Source organism: Eupeodes corollae, chromosome 1, assembly GCF_945859685.1.
Source record: "Eupeodes corollae chromosome 1, idEupCoro1.1, whole genome shotgun sequence".
In the NCBI taxonomy this organism is placed as follows: domain Eukaryota; kingdom Metazoa; phylum Arthropoda; class Insecta; order Diptera; family Syrphidae; genus Eupeodes; species Eupeodes corollae.
The window spans coordinates 40,293,007-40,299,006 of NC_079147.1; the positions used below are offsets into that span (position 1 = coordinate 40,293,007).

The 6,000-nt window shown below is 32.2% G+C and overlaps 1 protein-coding gene across 1 annotated transcript in view; it reads left to right on the forward strand.

Annotated features, from left to right (window-relative positions):
- Positions 1–6,000, forward strand: part of LOC129954049 (guanylate cyclase soluble subunit beta-1) — a 326,886-nt gene that overhangs the window by 47,172 nt on the left and 273,714 nt on the right. The window lies entirely within an intron of this gene.

Below are 6,000 nucleotides of genomic sequence, written 5' to 3' on the forward strand. Positions count from 1 at the left end.
AAGGCCACAAAGGTGTTTACTGATTTTAGTGTTGCAGAATTCTTTAAGACACTCATATAATACTTTGGATAATTTCTAAAATAAAGTCATTATCATATCGTGTTTTCAAGTAGATGCCGCTTATACGCTAAATACTTGTCAGGCTCAGCTGTCATTTGAAATAACATAATGAACCTAAGTTCAATCGATTTCCGGAGTTTGCAGAATTGTATGTGATTTACTTCTAAGTTGCGATTAAATATCATTATCATATCTTAGAGGATACATATATGTAAGGTTCCAATAAGGTGATTATATAAGTCACACAAATTGACTTATAAAATTTTTACTGCGTCTGAAGTTTTATGATCGCGTAATTTAACTTTTCGGACCATTTGCCGTGAAAATTCGTAAAACCGGCAAACTTATTATTAAAACAAAATGTTCATACAAATTTATCGCTTTTTGTGTTGAGTTAATAGGATCTGTATTCAAACATTTTTCACGCCATGTTTGACATGGCAAACTTTCCTAGAAATTATGATAGTAAAAAACCGGGTTGAGTAAAACATTTCATATTCGTGATGTGCGACTGAGCAAATATTGTCTTGACATTAACTGCAAAGCTGAGCTCAAAGCAAAATTGATTAATATTCTAGGAAGTTCGAACGGGTGGAATGCATTTGTCTACTTTTTTCTGCATTTTATTTGATATTTGTCAATTTCATTCTAATTTAATTTAATATTATTATTATTATCTTTATTTTTTCTTCACAAAAAAAGTACAGACTGACTTACATTTTAAAGACTTACAAGCATGGCTATTAAGCCGTCTGCCAGTTATATCTAAATTTTAAACATTGAGAGAGAAGTTATTTTTTAGCTGTTATATAATAAAAATTAAGAATTTACAAAATAATTTAGGATTAAGATACTGTGTATGATTAAGTGTGCCAGATTGAACGATTTATTTGATTTGAAAATAACAAATGTTACAGGCTTTTAGTTTAACAAAAACTACTAACATATATCTTGAAATGAATATATGATTGGTATAGTTAAGCTTATTGGTAACTTTTTAGGTTTAATCATTGATATTTAGATACATAAAAAATACATACAAAATGGAAGAGCAGTAAAAGACTTTCAATATCAACAGTGAAACGGGCTTTTAGTTTAGCTAAAACAAAATTATATTAGACTGAACATTACATTAGAATTCCACGCTAGGAAGTGGAAAACATTTTCAATTTGCTTCCCCCAAAGAGAAATTTAGTTTACTCTATAATGATTTAGATTCGGACTCCCTTGCCCGATTGAGAAATGTCTGAAAAATGTTGTCATATATAACAGAAATACAATCGTAAAGTTCATTCCTCCACGTATCTAGATGTAGATATGTTCTGAGGCCAACTCACTCCAATCTTTAAAAGGTGTGTATCTATAACGTAACGCTGTTAGAAGAATCCTTTTCTGCAAATTATTGTTAGATCTTTGCATGACTTTGATTAAATAGTCTGCATTCGCTTTTAGATTCTTTAAAAAAATTGGTGGTAGTCCCGACTCAACGTGTGTGGCATAATTGGGCGTATTAGATGGGAGTCTAAAGATTCGCTTGAAGAAATATCTTTGGATAGTTTCTATTTCGTCTAATTGCATGAAGCCATAAACTTCATATCCATAGCAAAGGCAGTTTTTAACGGTTGAATCAAACACCTGAAATTTCGAAGCCGGATCTATATTTTTCCACATAAAGTTAATAGCTGCTTTTGCTGCTGCCAATTTATCTCTTATATGACTTCGAAAGTTCAAATTGTGTGCTATTGTGAAACCTAGATATTTGACTTCTATATTTTAGCCGCCCAAGTTCCAAGAACGGTCATTACGTGCACTGCAATTATGGTGTCTAAATGTCATGATCTTAGATTTCAATAATGTTTTAACTTGTTAATTTGGAGTTGAAGCGTCACAGGATTATCAGTTAAAATAACAAGGTCATCCGCATAAAGGTGCACCTTGATAACTAGATCACCAAAAAGAACACCACTTGGTATATTATCTTCAATGTCATTTATAAAAAGCGAGAAAACCAAGGGACTCAAAATGCAACCCTGTGGGACACCTGTTTCTGACCTAAATTTTTTCGACGTGTTCATGCCATTTTTAACCACAGCTGTCCTATTTGAGAGAAGTTCCTCATAAATTTTAATAAATTTTGTTGATAAACCGAAACATGAAAGTTTAAATAATAATGAGCTTCTGTTGATCGTATCGAAGGCTGCTTTAAAATCAACAGAAAATGCATAATGATTTGTTTTCTTCTCTATAAAGCGTCTAGCAACACTAGTGAGAGTAAAGATTTGGTCCACTGTGGAGAGATTAGCACGAAACCCAGCTTGGAAACAGCTTATTTTATTATTTCTTTCAGCCCAACTAGCAAATCTTAAGTAAAGAATTTGAGTGAATAGCTTCCGCAGTGAACTAAGGACAGAAATTCCCCTGTAGTTTTTAGGAAGGTTTGGGTCACCCTTTTTAAAAATTGCAGAGATGGATGAAGACCGGAAAGAGTTTAGGATATCTTCCTTATCAAAAATTCTGTTAAACAAAAGTAAAATATGTTCAAGAAATTGTGAGCTGTCTTTCATTTTATTTAACGCAATAAACAGTTCATGCATGGAGAATGGAGCATCTAACTCTTCAATGTGAATGAACGGTAACGCAAAGCTTATAAATATTTGATTTGGTTTCACCAGTAGAGGAGTTTCGAAATACGATGCAATTTGATCAGCCCTAATGCAAATAACAGGCGGCTTATTGCGCCCACTTAAAATACGCACACTAACCCAAAACATTCTAGGATCTCTGCTCTGTACAAGATTTAATGCACAGTTGTTGAGAAAAAGTTGGTTTTTACAGCTGCCTAGAGTTTTAAATGCTTTATTTGACTCCAAATACAAGGATTTGAAAGCCAAATTATTCGTTTTCCTAAAAAGTTTCAAAAACTTGAAAGATTTTTCACTACTTCTCCTACATTCCTCGTCATACCAACTAGATTTAAAAACGCTTCCTCTATTATTTGAATAGATAACTGCTGACTCTCTACTAGTGCTCAATACCAAATCTGTTGCTTCGTCAATTGTGTTTGTAGCCTGATTTGTGATATTAATTGAATGCTAGTTTAAGTTTCTCTTATGAATATCCGATTTATTTCTAATCCAACGTTGTCTGTTGCAACCATTCACATTTCGACGTCGGATATTGCTTTCTTGGTTTTTGAACTAACACGACACACAAATGGGGAGGTAAAGATCCCCTTTTGAATTTAATTTCTAAGGATACACAATCGGACAACGCGTTAAAGTTATTCAGGCTCATTATAAAAATAGATATTTAAATCACTTCGTGATATTTTCAGTTAATTTAATCGTCCAAATGAGAGACAATTGAAAAAATCGTGCAAAGTTTGACGACACCGGGTCTGTAGGAGATGTGAAAACACCACTTGAGAACTAAAGCCTCTTGACCATTTCAAAAGTGGTCAAAATGATGGCAAGAAATTTCAAAAGTGGATGATAAATTTTCTTGAATTGCTGCATTTGGTCGAATGATAATCCATGATTTATTGTCGAGAACAAATGAATTGGTGGGGTTTATGACCTGGCAGCATCATCGCAGTTAGTGTGAACTGTGTTCGCTATCGTGATATGATGACGAACTTTGTATGGCCCGTGTTAAACGACATGTGGTTTCAACAATACGATGCCACTTGCTACACAGCTAACGAAACAAGGACTTTTTTGGCTTATTCAATGATCGTGATATCTGACTTGGTGACGATATCAAATGTTGCAGCAAAGATCATGTTATTTTACATTGTTGGACTTCTTTCCTTTGAGTTTTTTGAAAGGGTGTAAATTGATAAGCCAGTAACGGTTCAAGAGCTAAAGGACAACACAATTGGACATGTTAACGGTGTAGAACTTTAAGTATGCCTCAGCGTCATCGAAAATTTGAACAATCATAGTTGAACATGTCAAAAAATTAAATTTGGTGGAGCAACAGTCCGTTGAGAGTTGTGACCTAGTGACTTACAACTCTCATTAATTCCTGTGTGTGAGTAATGTTGACAGGGATGAAGGTGAATTAGAGTTTTAAGCCGAAACCGAAAGGTTAATTTGAGAAAGTGCTTTAGATGACAAGAAAGGAGGATTAGTCAAGCCCTCGCAAGGTCTCTCGCCTAATTCTTTTTTGGACTTTATCCAAGAAACTTAGCTTGTTATTGGGGTACCTGTCTAAATACGAGAGTTGTACTAAAATATAAGAGGAATGAAGGCTTTTTAGTAAACATTGAAGTCAAAAAAGTGACAAGTATTTGGGGCCTTTCAAAATGAATTCCTTTAATGAATCCTGATAGTAAAAATGGGAAGTCGTATATTAGCTGTAACGTCAGATAGTGTTCAGTTACGAGCCGGTGAATGGTTTTAAAAAATACTAAAATGTATGTCAGATTTGGATTATTTGTGATTAGATTATAAATGTTTTTACTTTTTCGTTCATCAAAACATTGTTATTTTTTTATTTTGCATTTAACATTTATTTTATATCAACCAAACCCTTATCAGCAAAATTTATCAATGAATCAATTAATGCATGGTAAATAAATAAAACGCACTTAGGAAAAGCTTTTATTGTAGTTCTTTAATCATTAAACTGATTTTAGAGCCCTATTTAATCCATATAAACTTCGATAACAACTAAGTGACAATCGGCTCATAAAGGTAATAAAATAATTTAAGAAAACATTTCACTAAATCGTATTTTATTATTTAGATTAATGCAAGTGGAATCCATTTGAATCAATGCCGCAGCAGATAAGACTTAATTAAAATTTGTATTTTTCATATCATTTTGATTGAAACAATTTCAAATTATCAACTCATTTTTATTTTTAATTTGTACTTCCTAATGTCTTATATTGCTGCTGTCTGTGAAAGATATGTTCTTTATCTAAAATGAAGGCACGTTTGAATATTGAATGTTCATTAGGTTAGCAACACTTAAAATGTGTTTTGATAAAATTTGATGTTGTATTTTTATGAAATGATAACCTTGATAGAATTGTATGAATTTATTTGATATCAAAGAGTAAACATTTGTATGCAAGAGAAAAAGGCTGTAGTTTAAGTTCTAAGCTGTTACATATATATATGTCATTCTATATAAGGACAAATTCATCAAACAAGAAATAGTACGTATACGCCCAGGTTTTCCAATTTAAAATGGCTTTGGATTTTAGACAGAATTAAACATACAGTGGGAATGTTTTATTTGTCAAACTGTATTTAAATTCAAGAAAACTCAGCAAGACCGTTATAATGGAAGTACCCATGTAGAAATGTTGGTGAACACCAAATGTAAATAAGAACTTCTGAAGACTCGTCATATTAATTACTGAAGTTTGATGTGGATGTTATGATAGGGTCCAATATTATTTTATTCTAGTCTCCTTAAAATGTACAGTCCCTGGCCATATTATTAGACGCACTTTAGATTTTATGCAAAATTGTAATTTACGGCTATTTAAATCAGGTTTTCGAATTTTGTAATGAATTTAAATTATTTTGTATGCAGAACATAAACTATCTTCTAGAAATAAAGCAACAGATTTGAAGAATTTATTTTAAATTAATATTTATTGTTTTTTATGTTGTTATTTTTGTAATTTTTTTCAATATTTCGTTGAACCTCCTTTTGCTTTAATAAGAGCCTTAATTCTGCGCGGCATACTCTCAATGCATTATTTGACCGTTTCCTGCATTTGTGCGTGGTAATTCCACAAGTGAATTACTCTTTCAATAATTGACCGCATCTTTAGATACTTCTTACTTTGATTTGTAACTAAATTAACTTTATGTGATTGGCAAATTTAAGTTTGCCATACAACGGTACACTAAAAACAGACAAATCATCCAAATAAATAAAATAAATTGCAGAAAGCTCTTAGTTGAACATTTATCGACA